The sequence below is a fragment of the Prionailurus viverrinus genome, chromosome B1 (assembly GCF_022837055.1).
Source record: "Prionailurus viverrinus isolate Anna chromosome B1, UM_Priviv_1.0, whole genome shotgun sequence".
In the NCBI taxonomy this organism is placed as follows: Eukaryota; Metazoa; Chordata; class Mammalia; order Carnivora; family Felidae; genus Prionailurus; species Prionailurus viverrinus.
Window position 1 is genome coordinate 75207833 of NC_062564.1, and position 17579 is coordinate 75225411.

General features: G+C 34.5%; 1 protein-coding gene and 1 pseudogene across 3 annotated transcripts in view; one reads left to right on the forward strand and one right to left on the reverse strand.

Annotated features, from left to right (window-relative positions):
- FBXW7 (F-box and WD repeat domain containing 7) overlaps nt 1–17579 on the forward strand; it is a 227776-nt gene that overhangs the window by 47279 nt on the left and 162918 nt on the right. The gene's annotated exons all lie outside the window — the stretch shown is intronic.
- Nucleotides 15963–16771, reverse strand: LOC125164785 (60S ribosomal protein L7a-like; annotated as a pseudogene).

The following is a 17579-nucleotide window of genomic DNA, read 5'->3' on the forward strand; positions in this document are numbered from 1 at the left end:
GTCTTCACACCTTTGATTAAAAAAACCTTTTCATGTTGAAAATTTTAAACATATCCAAAATAAACAGAACCATATAATAATTTTTTTCCTCTTCATGTTTTTCAGTGCAGACTGGTGCTTTTCATTAGTGGGAAATGTGTAAAGAGCCAGTCTGGATTAAAAAAAAATCATTCATTCATTCATTCATTCATTCATTCATTTTTAAGAAATCTCTCTGCCCAAAGTAGGGCTTGAACTCTTGACCCTGAGATTGAGATTTGTATGCTCTGCCAACTGAGCCAGCCAGGCACCCCTGAATTTCTTTATCTTAGAACATCAGCCTCTGGAGAGCTTCTGATTAATTTTTGACTCCCAAGTGAAAGCATTAATAGACTTTCTAGTATGGCTGGGTCCAATTGGGTTAATTCACTGTGGCCCAAGGTCATGTAAAGACATTGAGTTCCCAAGGTAGCTACTGTGAGAGGAGGGTAGTAGACATAAGAGATAGTGCTTGGAAGAAAGCAAGGGTGCAAGGCAGATAGTACTGTGTTTACAGTAAGTATTATAGTGAAGTAAGTTTCATGATTTATTCTGCAAATTTTAAATGCAGTCTCTTGACCTTATTTGAAACTCTTAAAATTGATCAACAATATGACTTTACAGTCCATGAAAACTGATGTTTTTCTAACACTTTGAAGGGGTTTAAAATACCTGTTACTGGAACCAGTATTTTATTGATTGATTGATACATCTCTTAGATTAGCAATTAGGCAGAAAATGCTGAAGTTAATTAGGAGCACATAATAGGTGTATAATTGTACCAAGCATGAATCACATTTGAAAATCTAGTATTCATGTATTCCTGAGGCACCTAATGCCCAAAAGCTTCTATATCATATACTTTTTATTTAAGTGTATTTACTTGTTTTGAGAGAGAGAGCGAGTGCGTGAGTGGGTGAGGGGCGGGGAAGGAATCCAAAGTGGGCTCACACTAACAGTGTGGAGCCTGGCATGGGGCTTGAACTCATGAACTGTGAGATCATGACCTGAGCCAAAATCAAGAGTTGGATGCTTTAAGTGGCTCAGTCGGTTGAGTGTCCGACATGGTCGTGATCTCACAGGTTTGTGAGTTTGAGCCCTGCATCGGGCTCTGTGCTGACAGCTCAGAGCCTGGAGCCTGCTTTGGATTCTGTGTCTCACTCTCTCTCTGCCCCTCCCTTGCTTGTGCACGTGCTCTCTCTCTCTCTCTCTCTCTCAAAAATAAACACTAAAAAAATAAAAAAAGAGTTGGATGCTTAACTGACTGAGCCACCCAGGCTCTCCAGCTTCTGTTTTCAATAACTTCGTAATACATTAAGCTTTTGGGCATTCAGGGTACCTAAGGAGTGACCTTTCTTTAAAAAAAAAAATCTGAATATCATCTACGCCTTCTTATGACTCTTTAATGTCTGTCCACTGCATGGAAAAAAAAGTCCAAAAGCGCTTCAAGAACTAATGTTTCTTACTAATTTCTTAGATGCATGATACATTCTAGCCTTATAAATTCAGAATTTTTGCCTGTATTGTGGTGTTTTATGTTCCTGTTTTTACATATAAGGTATTCACTAAACCTAAATATATTTTCCTTTATTTTGCCTCAAAGCCTCCTCATTGAAGACTTTTTATCTTGTCTAAGCTCAATTATATCCTTCATGCTGTTACATTTAGTAGTTAATATTATTATAAGCTACCCTACAGTAATTTTTCTAGATGGTTGTCTTATTCCTTAAATTGAGTTGCTTGAGGGCAGAAATTGTATATTAATCTTTGCATGTGTTGCTTACTGTAGTTGATCGATTAATGCTTATTGGGTAAATGAACCTTTTTGTTTTTCATTTTGAGAATATTACAGGGATTGTTCCTTAAAGTGTTTATTAGACAATGGCACAGATTTCTACACAGATTGGCTCTATGGGAAAACAGAGAATAATTAAATAAAAGTAGTTTCATCTAGGAACAGTTTTCTGAAGCTAGAACTAATATGTTATGAAATTAGCTAGAGTGGGGAGTCAAATTTCTAGATGGTTATGTTTTAGTTGTTAAAGTAAATGGCATGTAAGAGAACTTCTAAGTTCATATGGCAAAAACAGGGAAAAATTGCAAAGTTAGAGTCTCTGAGGTTTCTGATGTTTCATAGACTAACAAAAGGTTGCTTTATTAGCAGCATTAATGAACAAATCGCTTTATTGGCTTAGGCATACTGGTAGCTTTGTCGGTCCAAAGAGCTAAGAGTTCTCATTTCAATTCATGATTATGTTAGAGTAGTGAAGTGAAAGCCATTGACCTTCTCTTAAGCAGAAAATAGAAAGTTTTTACAAATAGATTGAAGCATTATAAGAAATGTGATGAAGAACTAACTTATCAAACCACTTAAAATTTTTGAGTTTGAAAAATGTTTTTGTGCATCAATTTTACAATAGTAGATTTAAAAGAATAGACTTAACTGGTTACTATTTAAAAATAATAATTTTAGTAGGATGGTTTTATAGAGGTAGTTCATAATGACTGAAAAAATGAATTATTAGAATGGACAAACTTTTCAGTTCTTCAAATGGTGATATATATTAAGATTAATATGAGATACAGAAGGTATTAAACTTTAGAGAAGGTATGATGCCACTCAGATGGCATAGCTTCCAAGTTATCTTTTATTTAAGTAAATGAAATGCATTTTGCTTATTAGGATCATTTTTGGGAGTGCTGATTGGCTTCTATTAATTTACATTAGAGATTAAAGTAGAATCATGGGGGGGCCTGCTTCTAAATCAAAGGTCTTCGAAACCATAGTTTTAAAGGCCATGAATTACAGAAGTAAGTAGTGTATAGCTGTATAGAACCAAGATTTGTATAGCAGCAATTCATTTATAATTTTAAATTTCTAAATTATAAGATATTTAAAGATATAAAAAATACAAGGAGGAATTTAAAGTGCTCATGTATCCAAGTGGCCAAAATTGACAAATATTAACATTTTGCTAGAATTGTTTCAGAACTTATTTACTTACAAAAAAAAATTTTTTTTTAAATGTTTATTTTTGAGAGAGAGATACAGAGTGTGAGCAGGAAAGGGGCAGAGAGAGAGAGAGAGAGATTGAGAATCTGAAGCAGGCTCCAGGCTCTGAGCTGACAGCACAGAGCCCGGCATGGGGCTCGAACCCACAAACTTTGAGATCATGACTTGAGCTGAAGTCAGATGCTTAACTGACTGAGCTACCCAGGTCTCCCTTAAAACTTTTAAAAAAAAAAGTTAGTTGAGGATGGCTAATCTCATTCTTCTGTCTTTCTTGTAAGAGGTAATTAGTAGTCTGAAGTTATCCATTGTTTTTTATACCTTTATGCACGTTTGCATAAAAAAATTAATAGGATTGATTTAGGTTTAAAATGTAAATATTGTTTAACACCTTTTAACTTCCTTTTTTTCACTCAATGTTCATATCAGGATTATCCATGTTGAGATTATATATATATACACACATATATGTATATATATATATACACGTATATATATACATACATGTATATACACGTATATATATACATATATGTATATATACGTATATATACATATATGTATATGTGTATATATATATATATATATATATATATAAAGTTTGTTTATGTTAACTTCTATATTATTAGTTTGTTCCATTATTTGTGATGTTAAACTGGAATAGTTGGTTTAGCAAATGCTGCCAGATTTCTCCATTGTAAAGATATCTTTTTCTCTTTGGTAATTAATCCATGCATGGAGGCTGAGGAAACATCAAGGACCTTTCACCCAGTGATTTTAACATTCATTGTTGATATTTGCTTGAATCATTGATTACATTGATATTTGCAAAATGATGATTTTTTTTAGTTCTGTTTTTTTCCACATTTATTAGCTGGTATTCTTCTGTGAGGAAGAATTTCTACTCTCCTTTTTTTCATTATCACTGTGGGCTCATGGATTCTTTTATTCAGTGAATTAAAATCCATTATTGTTATATTTCTTTTGAAGGTTCAAATTGTTAAAATTTAGCCAGTGGGAACTCATTCAGTCTGGTTTTGGTGTCTCTGTGATAGGTCCCATCATTTTTAGAGCACTTAATTTTTCTGGCACAAAAGAATGTTCTGTTCTTACTTTTATGCTTTTCCCACTATGGACCTGGAAATGGCTATTTCTCCAAGGACCCTTATTCCTCTTGGTGTAGTTTCATCACTACATCATGGGCACTGGATATGTTCTGTATTACTGTGTATCACTGTTCTTTAGGGACTCTTTTCACTGGACAGAGCAAGTGGTCTAAAAAAGCCAGTAATATTTGTAATTCCAATCTACTACTGCAAGGTTCTTCTCTCTTCCTGTTACATATTTGGATGTCTCTTAACAATAACATCAATATACATTTATTTATTGGTTCTGTCCTTCAACGTATACACAACATAATATTGAAATTGCCCTACCAATACTGCTGCCAACTATAAACCCAATATGTAAGGTTTAAGATTTCTATGCAGTTTTTTGTTCATACAGTAGATCCCAGTGAAGGTATGTAGTCAGAGTACTATGCTCATAAGTTATTTTAATTAATTATGTTTTTATGTCACCTTGATAAACACTTGATAATCTGTTTTTGTTCATATTCAGTTTTAGGGCCCCATTATTGATTTAATTTTATTTACCATTTTGAGAATAGTAAAACTACCATGTCTACGGGTCAAAACTACATAAAAAAGCATTCTTAAAGGTCTTCCTTCTCAATTACTATTTTCCATTTTTACTCACTTTGTAGGTAACCAATTTCATTAATTTCTGGTTTATCCTTGTGTTTCTTTTTATAAAAATAAGCCTATTTATGTGTGTGCATGCATTTGTGTTTGTATATGTTATTCATGTTCTTTTTTACACAGAAACACTAGATATGCATATTCCTTATGAGTGAATTTGAGCATTAGCTTATTGAATTCTAGGAAAACATTTGCTGGTATTTTTATTTGAGTAATGTTATTACTCATTAGCTTGGGGAAATCAACATCTTTATGATAATAAGGTACTTTTGCAAGAGAATAGGGGATGTCTTTCTATTTGTTTATTTACTTTTGTATGTTTCAGAAGTGTTTTAAAGTTTTCCTTATAGAAGTTTTACACATTTACATTTATTCCTAAGTATTTTTAACTTTTTTGTTGTTTTTTTATAAATACTGTTTTCTGTTCAATCAAATAAGCAATTTGAAATTTTTTCTTTTTACTAAGAGATGTAAGCTTGTTTACATATCTTGATATGATGGGTGTTTTTCTGATTGATGTGTTGTATTTACTGCTGTTTTTTATTCTTTCACATGGTGGTCTGTTTCTCTACTTTTTGAGAATTATTTTCTTACTTAAGGAAGGTTGATATTTTTGTTTTAATGGCTAAATTTTGGCAGTGGACTTAGACTGCTGAATATTGTTTTGTCTGCATTAAATGAATATCCTTTGACATTCACTTGTTACCTATTTAACACCAGAGAGCTGATTCTTCTCTGTGTTTTTATTTCCCTTTATTTTACATATTAAAAATTCCATTATAATATGTGAAAGAATATAATATTTAAGTACCATTCTTCTTCTGTCCTTGTCCATACCTTTGTTTTAGTAATATATCTAAAATTAAATATATTCACTGTTGTCTCTGTTTAGTAAAGCTTTTGTCAAAGTTTCCTCTGTCTTTATTTGATGGTATGAAATTCATTCTTTTGTAGATTGCTCATAATGGGCTATGCTTAGTATATTTCCGGAGTTCATGCAAGTTTAAATCTGTGTTTCTTTAATAGCCTTGATAGTTAAAAGGACACCTGATTGGATATGAAATCCTTGGTTTACAGTTTGATTCCTTGGATTTCTTGAAAAAGGTGCTACAATGTTGACTCACTTTGAATGTTGCTATTGAGAAATCTGATGCCAACCTTACTTCTGTCTTTTGTAAGAGGCTTAGTACAGTATTTTTGTTGGAAGCCCCCAAAGGTTTTTTTTTATTTATTTACTATTAAAATTTTATTAGGCTATGTTTTAGAGTTTCTTATTCTGAGATTGTTTTTCCAAGTATGTAGATTTTTGTCAGAATTCACATATATCATATTTCTTCCTGCCTGCTACAACGTACATGTATGCATTTGTTTTTGTTTTTGGAAATACGTTTTAAATTATAATTTTAAATATTCTTTTATTTTGCTTTTATTCTTCATAGTTACCAGTTATGCATGTTATAGCTTCTTCACAGATCTGTGGTTTTTTATTTGATCTTTTTTCCTTTATTTTTATTCTCTTGTCTGTCTCCTTGCTCCTTATTTTCCCTTATGTTTTTATTCAAATTCAGTCTTACTTTTTATAATTTAAAAAATGATTTGACTTTTCCTTCTTCTTCTTTTTTTTTCTTTTTGTTTATTCTCCCAAGTAGGGTCAATTATTATTTCATATCTTGCTGTGTTTTGTCAATATCTATTCTGAGTTTTTGATTTTTGCTTACACACACACACACACACACACACACACACACACACACACAGACACACTGTATTTACTTCAATCTGGAGTATTAGTTGACAGTTTTGTGAATTTTTTGTGGTGAGAATTTTCATTAGCTGAAGTGTTTGGATTGGAATTTCCATGTTTTTTTTTTTCCCCTTAAAAAATTCTTTTTTTTTTTAATGTTTATTTTTAAGAGAGAGAGAGATTGAGTGTGAGCAGGGCAGGGGCAGAGAGGGAGACACAGAATCTGAAGCAGGCTCCGATCTCTGAGCTGACAGCACAGATCCTGACGTGGGTCTGGAACCCACGAGCTGTTAGATCATGACCTGAGCCAAAGTCAGACGCCCAGCTGACTGAGCTACAGCTGCCCCTTTCCATGTTCTTATAGTAGCTTTTTAATTAGTGTTGTCTACTACTTCTATTCATTTCCTGGCTTAGCGTTACCAGTTGTATGTAGACAGGGGTGAGAGATTTGCTTGGCTTATAATATTTCTTGTTCAAGAGCTCTCCCTTTTGTTGGTATAGTGAAGTGCAATTTCTTTGTATAGGTTATTTATTTTTTTTTTTTGTTTGTTTGTTTTTTTGGTCTGGGAGGGTGAGGGGAAAGGGATTTGTGTATTGTACACTTTTGAGATTCTTTTCTGTTTTTGTAAAACACTTAATTTCCACCTTTTGCTTTCTTCTTTCCTTTTACCACCAAGCCTCTAAGGGTGTCCCATCTTCCTGAGACTGCCATCTCTGATCCTTCATACTTTGAACCCTCCCTATCTATTCATTGGTAGCCAGGAATCTGATCTACTCTGGGACACCATTTCTTAGTACTTTCCTATTTACTGTAAGACTTTCGCTTTCTGGAAATCATGTGTTCCACCTACTCCAGGCTCCAGTTTCCTTCTGTTTGCCATGCAGTCTGTGCTTGATTCTTCAGAATTTGCTCTGCTAAAATTTTACCCCTTCCTCAACTTACATCTAACATGGACTCTGTATTAATCTGCTGGTTAAGCCAATGGTGTGGTTTATGGGTAGTTTTATTTGCTCTCTGGGTTGATGCTTTTTTTTATTTTCAGTTTTGAAGGGTGTATGGAAAGATTGGATTTACATGGGGCTGTTGTTGTCCTATGAGAACCTGGAATATAGTCGTTTGACTTTTAACTTTGTTGTACCCCTTCTAATACAGACGTTTAAAGTTTTGATGACGAATATATCAACTTTTTCTTTTATGGCTTTTGTGCCTTATTTAAAATAGCATTTTCAATCTTCATGTCTTGTGAGATTATCCTATATTGTCTTTTGAAAGTTTTAGTTTCGATTTTTTCAGGTGTTGGTAAAACATAATACCTAGAAAGTTTGATCTACACTGGGATGTTGTAGAGATATATTTTTACTTTACTTTTTTAGTGGATGTTTAATTGTCCCTGAATCATTCATTTAAATAGTCCTTTTTCTCACTTCTTGTAATACTACCTTTGTCATGTGTGAAATTTCTGTATACACACAGATTTGAATTTGGACTCTGTGTTCTTGTTCATTGGCCTCTTCGACCCAATACCGCAGATCTCACCGTTATGAATGTATAGTAAATCTTCGTTTCTGGTTGATAAGCCTCCTTTCTTTTTACCCTAAAATTTTTGTCTAATCTTGGTCCCATATTAACTTTGAGAAAATTATTTGGCTTTGTTTTTAGGTATGAACTAAACTAATAGCAACAATTATTTGTTTTTACTGAAACAAGGGATCAACTTGACATTTTAGCACCTTCTCTGTGTATATATTATCTTATTTAATTTTTAAGCACCTTCTGTGTGTATGTATTATTTACATATATGTGCTTATTTAATTGTAAGCAATTGTAACATGTAGGTATTGCTATGCTTGTTTTACTTTGAAGAAACCAAAACTTACAAAAGTTAAATAATTTTATTCAGTAAATATTGAGTGACTACTATATGTACTACCATGCCCTAGAGCTGGAGTAATAAATAAAACTGGTGCTAATATAAAGATTTTTAAAAAGACATGTAATGATCCTTAATAGTTATAAAATGTAGAATTGCTTGGTTATTTTGTTTGTTACACATATTGAAAAAAAATTTTTAATGTTTATTTTGAGAGAGTGAGAGAGAGAGAGAGAGAGAGAGCACCAGAGCAGGAGAGGGGCAGAGAGAAAGGGAGACACAGAATCTGAAGCAGGCTCCAGATTCTGAGCTGTCAGCACAGAGCCTGACATGAGACTCGAACCCATGAAACATGAGATCATCACCTGAGCTGAAGTTGGACGCTTAACTGACTGAGCCACCCAGGTGGCCCATTTACATACATTTTAAATGGTAAAGAACTACATTAACGAGAATTTGCAAAATAGACAAAAGGATAGAAGTCACCAGAATAATTGAAAATATTTAAATTCATATCTACTTTTTTCATAGTTTTTTGGCATATAATTTTTATTACAAGTTTATTTAATATTTCAATCAGATGTATAAGTGACACATGATAGTTCCTTTTTATATACATAACAAAATCATATGTAGTTGAGTGTGCCATATTGTAAAGTGGATCTTTTTAAGATATCACATGACTATCACATGACTTAGTAAATAGTTTATTAAAAGTGAACCTATTTGGATGGGTGTTAGTGATACTGCCTTATGGAAGGCATCTATATTAAGATAACATTTATTTATGTAGCCGTGTTTATTAGAAAAATGATCTTCTTTCTAACTTTGCTCAGAAATCATATGTCATGGACTACTGTGGGTCTATGGAGTTTCCACTGATAACGTAATATGTCTTAGTCTAGATCTCATCTACCTTAAGGAAAAGACTTAAAGGAAGAGATGATAAGTTTCGAGTGCCTATACAAATTTCCTTTTGTAAATAATTTGTTTATACTTGGAAGTTTGATTACATAATTTGGGTTATTTGCTGTGATATATGCTTATATGCAGTGCCTTTTAAAAAGAGGTAGGCAAGACATGAATGTTAATTGAATATTTTCCACGTGGAAGTAATTGAAGATAGAAGGTGTAGGAGTGGAGACTCAGAACTCTTTCAATATAGGAATGTCCAGCCAAGTTTTGTTTTTTCTGGCCATATTTTCAAGTATTTACATTTAGAAAACTTTCCAGTCACCTAATAGGGTTATTCAATTGGAAAGGTTGGAATATGCTATAAATTTTCTTAAAAACATACATTTATGCCAAGGTTATGTATATTAGTATATGTTATTTCTTTTCTTAGTGCTAGATAGTTTGTTAGAATCAGGTTTGGCACCAGAGAAAATGTATGTTTCTAGATTTTACTCATTTGTAAAAATTATTCTTAAAGACAAAATAGAAGACAGGGGTCTTGACCTTCAAAACTCTTGTAAAATGGCCATTAAAGATGAATTTTTTTTTTAATGTTTATTTATTTTTGAGAGAGAGATTGTGAACAGGGGAGGGGCAGAGAGAGAGGGAGACAGTCCAGTTCGGAGGCTTCAGGCTCCAAACTGTCAGCACAGAGCCTGATGTGGGCTCGAACTCAGAAACTGTGAGATCATGACCCTAGTTGGTTGCTTTAACCAACTGAGCCACACAGGTGCCCCAAAGATGAATTAAATGATAAGTTTAAAAGATCTTTGTTACAATTCTTTCAATTATGAATACAACTATATAATTGTTTACTACTTATCAAAAATATCCATTGTGGTCATATTTAATATTTATATTTAAAGGAAGGCCAAACATTACTTTTAGTTAGTTCCTAGTTTAAAAGGTATTATTTTGACAAATTTTGTTAAAAGTATTAGAAATACATATATACACAACACATCTATATATGTTTGTATATATTTCAGTCGTTATGAACTTACATTTTCTGTCATTGTGAACTTAACATTAAAGAAAATATATACTTATGACCTAGTATCATTTGATTTTTCTCACCTTTACTGTTAATAGTTTCTTCAATTTTAAAAGAAATTTGTGTGGTCTTTTATACCCGATTTAAATAGGAAATTTAGATACTTGACTGTTCAACCAAAGTATTTGTCCATCAGGGTATATATTACAGTCTATTTTGTTTGTATTGCCTTGTTCTTGATTTTGTAAGGTCTTGCTTTTTATGTAAACTTCTCTAGTGTTTGGTGGTATGGTTTAGTAGGGTCTGGCCTGTGTGTAGGGAGAGTCATGCACCCGTAGGATAAAGATAAACACTATTTGTCCGAGCATCAATTTTACTTAAAGAGTTAGAGAGTAGAAACGTTAAGCTAACTACACTTATTGTGATAAGCACTACATAATGTATAGAATTGTTGGATCGCTATGTTGTACAATTGAAGCTAATATGACATTGTATTTTAGCTATACTTAAATGATAAAAATTTTTAAAAAATGGCTATTCTGAATCCTGAAAAAGAAAAAGAACGTTAAGCAATTTAACTGTTAGGTAATTAGAAGATTATATAATAAGATGACTTCACAAATAATATAGGATTGAATGCAAAATGTGTGTTGTTTTTCAAAAGTTTTTATTTATTTATTTTGAGAGGGAGAGAGAGAGAGAAGGAGGGGCAGAGAGAGAGAGAGAGAGAGAGAGAGAGAGAGAGAAGAGACAGAATTCCAAGCAGGCTCTGCACTGTCAGCACAGAGCCTGACATGGGATTTGAACTCATAAACTGTGAGATCATGACCTCAGCTGAAACCAAGAGCTAGACGCTCAACTGGCTGAGCCACCCAAGTACTCCAAATGTGTGTTAATTTTTAACATAAGTAAGACAAGCATTTTGTCTTTCATGTAGGCTCTTTAAAAGTTTGTACTCTGCATTGTCACATGTTAGGTGGAACTGAGGATAGGGTGGGTGGGATGAGAGAGTTATATGTTTATTACTTTTACCTGTGGTAGCATTTTGCTAGGGGCACTAAACTGGAATGTTGTGACACGTATTGTTTTTTTTTTTTTTTAATTTTTTTTTTTTTCAACGTTTATTTATTTTTGGGACAGAGAGAGACAGAGCATGAACGGGGGAGGGGCAGAGAGAGAGGGAGACACAGAATCGGAAACAGGCTCCAGGCTCTGAGCCATCAGCCCAGAGCCTGACGCGGGGCTCGAACTCACGGCCCGCGAGATCGTGACCTGGCTGAAGTCGGACGCTTAACCGACTGCGCCACCCAGGCGCCCCGTGACGAGTATTGTTTTAAGGTATTTTACCCTTGACTTTCTTGGTGTCTAGGATACCTTCCTAGGAAATTAATTTGACAGAATCTGCTTATCAGGTACAAGGCCTATTTATGGGTTAGGAGTTTTTTATGTTTTTAAAGTTTATTCATTATTTCTGAGAGAGTTGGAGAGAGTGAGTGAGCGTACACAACTGGGGGAGAAGCAGAGAGAGAGAAGGAGACACAGAATCCAAAGCAGGCTCCAGGCTCTGAGCTGTCAGCACAGAGCCTTCCCTGCACAGGGCTCAACACAGAGCTCTAATCTGGAACCTTTGAGTTCACAACCATGTCTGAAGCTCAACTGGTTGAGCCACTCAGCCGCCCCCTGTGGGTTTGTAGTTTAAAACTTAAAGCCTTCCTAGTCCTGAGGTATATCATCAGGACAACTTTGTCTTCTTTTCTCCACATCTTTAGAATTTTGATCTTAGGTCTTGGTTTCAGTCTTTTTGGTATTTTTGTTGTCATTATTGTTTAATTTTGTAAACTGTGTTTACATTTTCTTTCTGTCCATTTAATTGGGCTTTGTATTTCTCTTTGTATGAATCTTGTGTCCCGAGGAACTTTGCATCTGAACATTTAATAATTGAATTAGCTGTTGTGAGTGGATTCATTAAAAAAATTTTTTTTTATGTTTTTATTTATTTTTGAGACACAGAAAGAGACAGAGTACGAGCAGGGTAGGGGCAGAGAGAGAGGGAGACATAGAATCCAAAACAGACTCCAGGCTCCAAGCTGTCAGCACAGAGCCCAATGTGGGACTCAAACTCATGAACTGTGAGATCATGACCAGAGCCAAAGTTGGATGCTTAATTGACTGTTCCTGAGTGGATTTATTTTAAATGAACAACGTGCCATGAGTAATATTGTATTGCAGCTGACTTCCTTTTCTGTGTGTGCAGTGTTATAAGACTTTTTCAAAATTTTATCCATAAAACTAATGCAATTCCAATCAAAACAACAATTTATTTTTTCCATTTGAAAAATGGGGGAAACTTGACAACTTGATTCTCAAATATATGAAGTATATGAATCAGAGTATCCAGTAGAAGTTTTAAAAATAAAAACCTGACAAGTGTTTTATGGTATTGCTTGCTATACTGTAAAGCTGTAGTAATTAAGGGGTGTCTGGGTGGTTCAGTTGGTTAAGTGTCTTACTTCGGCTCAGGTCATGATCTCGTGGTTCATGAGTTCTAGCCCCACGTCGGGCTCTGTGCTGACAGCTCAGAGCCTGGAGCCTGCTAAGGATTCTGTGTCTCCCTCCCTCTCTGCCCCTCCCCTGCTTGCACTCTGTCTCTCTCTCAGAAATAAATAAACATTAAAAAAAAAAAAGCTGTAGTAATTAAAAACATTGATAGTGATGATGCAGGAAGAGTCCAGAAAGAAAGAGTCCGAATAAATGAAAAATGAGGAGAGTGTATAGACACACAAAGCACAATGTTATTTTTTTAACATATCAAAATGTAAAGAACCATATATTTGAAAAGGAAAACAGATTTGCCTCCATTAAAATGGAATAGACTTCTCTAAGAAAAAATATAAGAGGGCCAGATTAGTAGAAAATATTTGCAATTTGTAGCAAAGTTTTAACAAACATAACAGAGCTTCTAAAATTAACAAAATTTATTCTCAGTTTTTAAGAGTCTCTTATGGTTTGGCTCTTTCCCTCTCTAACTCCCCCCCCGCCCCCCCCCATGGTCTTCTGTTAACTTTCTCAGGGAGGGAGGGGAAAGTGGGTGATGGGCATTGAGGAGGGTAACTGTTGGGATGAGCACTGGGTGTTGTATGGAAACCAATTATTTGACAATAAATTTCATATTAAAAAAGTAAAATTAACAAAGCTTAGAAAAATGAATTGTGAATAAGGAATAATAATTCTAAGAATATGCATGATTTTATAAAAGTATGCATAAAGATATATATTTTTACATATATATCTATATATGCTTATATATCTTTACATATATATATATATATATATGTAAGTGTTAATTATAGCATCATTTGTAGTAGCAAAGTGTTGGAAGCAATCTGAATGCCCACTAGTAGAGAAATGGCTACATAAATTGTAGTACATCATCCATATTTTGAATATTAATAGATTGACCAAAAAAGATTAAAATCTAAATGTCATGAAATAGCAAAATGTCCAAGACATATTATTAATATATAAAAAGAATCCTATAGTCTGATCTCATTTACTTAGTAGAACTATATTATTTATGGTAATCTTGAAACCATTCCAAAATACAGACAAGACATTTAAATTAACCTATTAATATTATTAGGAACCATAAATTTAACATTAAGAGAATATAGACAAATACAGCCACTAAGGCAAACCATAAGAGACTCTTAAATACAGAGAACAAACTGAGGGTTGCTGGAGGGGAGGTGGATGGGGGGATGGGTTAAATGGGTAATGGGAGTTAAGGAGGGCACTTTTTCGGATTAGCCCTGGGTGTTATATGTAAGAGATGAATCACTTGGTTCTACTCCTGAAGCCACCGCTACACTGTATGTTAACTAAATTGAATTTAAATAAATTAAAAAATATATATAAAAAAATAAAAGTCTTTTACTATCAATTGAATGGAAATATCAATATGAATCTATGATTATACACATACATAGTCCCCTCTTCCTTCTAGTAGAAGGGCTTATAAGCATCAGCAATTGCAGTAGCAATAACTACACTCAGCACTGATAAGATCGTCTCTAAGTATTGTTCCTACTGAAAGGATCCAAGCTTCTGTGAAAAATTGCAGATCCTAGTTCTTGGGCAGAGAAAACAGCCAGAAAATAAGAAAGTGCTCAAAAGCTATTGTATCACATCAGCAGAACCCCCAAACCCCAGCTCCAAAGGAGTTCCTACTGGCCATATCTGGAACTATCTAAGCCTTAGTGAGAGAATTATTGTAACTAATTATAAAACCTTAATTTGAAAAAATAATTTAGAAGTCCAGAGTGATAAGAGGGATAAAGGAAAAGGGAAGCCTTATTTAGAGAAGAGAGAAGTTAATACATTTTGAAGCGATGTTAGAACTAGAATATTATCATAGTGAAAACTCCAGTGAAACACTTTAGACCAGAACCATCAGTGAATGCCAAAACCTTGGAGGAAAGACTGCTGGAAACAGGGTATACACATAATACCAAATTATTATGTGTATACTTACTATACTTACTATAGTCTAATCTTATTAAGATTAGACTTAATCTTACTATTACTTACTATTACAAATCACTTACTATTACAAAGGAGAAAATGTGCCTTTGCAAATGGAAAGATCTGTAAGTTGCCACTTGAACCAAGTGGTTCAAACAATATCGGTATGTTTCTTGTTGTGATGTACCATGGAATACTTACCACCTTTGGAGTCTTCTCACCTAATATGTTTATTCTGTATCCGGTCAGGTCCCCATATTCCATGAGTTAAAATCTTTTATTAGTTCTAGGAGCTTTTTTGTAACCTTTATCTACATTTTCTATGTAGATTGTCATGCATGCAAATAAAGACCATTTTTTAAAAATGAAAAATTTTTTATTTTTTTATTTATTTTTCATTTTTTTAAAATGAATTTTTGAGAGGGGTGGGGGGGAGAGAAACAGGTGGGGAAGGGGCACAGAGAAAGGGAGACACAGAATCTGAAGCAGGCTCCAGGCTCTGAGCTGTCAGCACAGAGCCCGATGCTGTGCTCGAACCCACGAACTGTGAGATGATGACCTGAGCTGAAGTTGGATGGTTAACCGACTGAGCCACCCAGGCACTCCAATACCATTTTTCATTTATTCATTTCCAATTTGTATGCCTTTTTTCTTATTTTTTCCTAACTGTTCTTGCCAGGGCTTCCAGTAATGATGCTGAATCGAATAAATGTCTTTGCCTTGTTCCTGGTCTTTTATTAGTTGTTTATTGTTAAATATAGAATTAGCTGTAAGTTTATTTAGACAGCCTTTAGTAGTTTAAGAAAATTCTTGCTTTGCTTTATTTTTTTTTCTTTCCTTATTGGTGAGAAATGGATGCTGGATTTTGTCTAGTGCTTCATCATTAGCTGTGTGGTTTTTCTTGCTTCATTAACACGATCTCTTTCCTTGTTTGATTTTCAAATATTGGACCAGCTTTGTATTCTTGCTGTATACTCTACTTGCTTATGAGCTGTTACTCATTTTTATATTGCTGGGTTGAGTTTGCTTATTTATGTTTTTTTGAAAGAGAACTGTTCATTACTTTTATATACAGAAAATTCAATAGCGTCTACCAGCCCAGTTTGGTGGCTAATTCTTTAGCCTTTGCCTTTTCCAACTTGGGAATGCAAGCCACTAACTTTGGACCCAGGATGTTGCCTTCCCAGTGATGGCACATATCATCATGTCTGTCATTGTAATTGGTCCTGATAGTTTCTACCAGCTTGGCCAGAGGTCCTTTGTTTTCTGAGTTAACCTGTGTGAGAGTGACAGTGGTGCAGATCTTCCTGTGGACCAACCTGGCCTCCCCCTTGATGATGCAGTAGGGAACCCCCAGCTTATGTCACATGGCAGGCAGGAATACAACCAGCCAATGAGATCCACATCATGCGCAATTACTACCAGCTGAACCTTCTTGTTTTCTACCAGGATGGTGACAGTATTAACTCCAGTTTGAATAACAGGCAGCCTTTTAGTGGGGACATCCCCTTTGCTGGTAGCTTTTTTCAAAGTTTGGGCCAATAATCTCTGCTGCTCCTCTCACTTTGTCTCTGGTCTGTGTTTGTGGGCCAGCTTAAGCATTTGAGTAGCTGTTTGGCAGTCCAAGACCTGGGTGAACTGGTTAATTGCAGGAGGCACTTTTAGACGTTTATAGAAAATAGCCATTTGCTGCTGCAGCTGGATGTAGCGGGGCCATTTGATAAAGTGGTTGAGGTTCCTTCTGTGCTGGATGTCCTGTCCAGTGCCAAAGTTCTTGGGTATTTTCTCAAACAGGGGATTGACTACCTTCTTGGCCTCTTGCTTCTTTATAACAGCAGGGACTGGGACCACCTTCTTCCCCTTAGTCTTCTTTCCTTTCAGCATCTTGGATGGCTGGAGGAGAGAGATGAGTTTGCTTATTTTGTTGAAGAATTTTGTATATGTTCATGAAAGATGTTGTTTCTGCTGTTTTCTTACAGTGTCTTTGTCTTGCTTTGGTACTTTGAGTTGGGAGTAAATTCTACTTCTTTTGGAGTAAATTGTATTTAATTGACATTACTTCTACATATTTTGTAGCATTTGTTATGAAACTTCAAAGCATGTATTTTAGTTTTTGGAAAATTTTTAACTACAAATTTGTTTTCTTTAATATATACCAGAAAATTCAGGTTATCTGCTTTTTCTTGAATGAGTTTTGGCAGTTTTTCTCTTTTGGGATGAAATGATAAATTTCATTTTAGTTCCTGAATTTGTAGGCATTAATTTGTATTACCTAATTATTATAAGTATTCTGTAATTATTTTAATGTCTAAAGTCTATAGTGAAGATCCCTGCTTTCAGTCCTCTTGGTAATTTATATTATCTTTCTCTTTTTTTTCCCCTTGGTTAGTCTAGGTAGAGGTTTATTAATTTTATTGAGCTTTTTAAAGAACTAGCTTTTGTATCCATTTATTTTTCTCTATTTTACTGTTTTCAATTCCATTGAAATCCATTGATTTCTGCTCTTTATTATTATCTTCGTGCTGTTTGCTTTGAGTTTATCTTACTCTTCTTCTTTGCCCAGTTTCTTAAGGTGGAATCTTTTCAATTTAAAACTTTTCTTCGGGGCGCCTGGGTGGCGCAGTCGGTTAAGCGTCCGACTTCAGCCAGGTCACGATCTCGCGGTCCGTGAGTTCGAGCCCCGCGTCAGGCTCTGGGCTGATGGCTC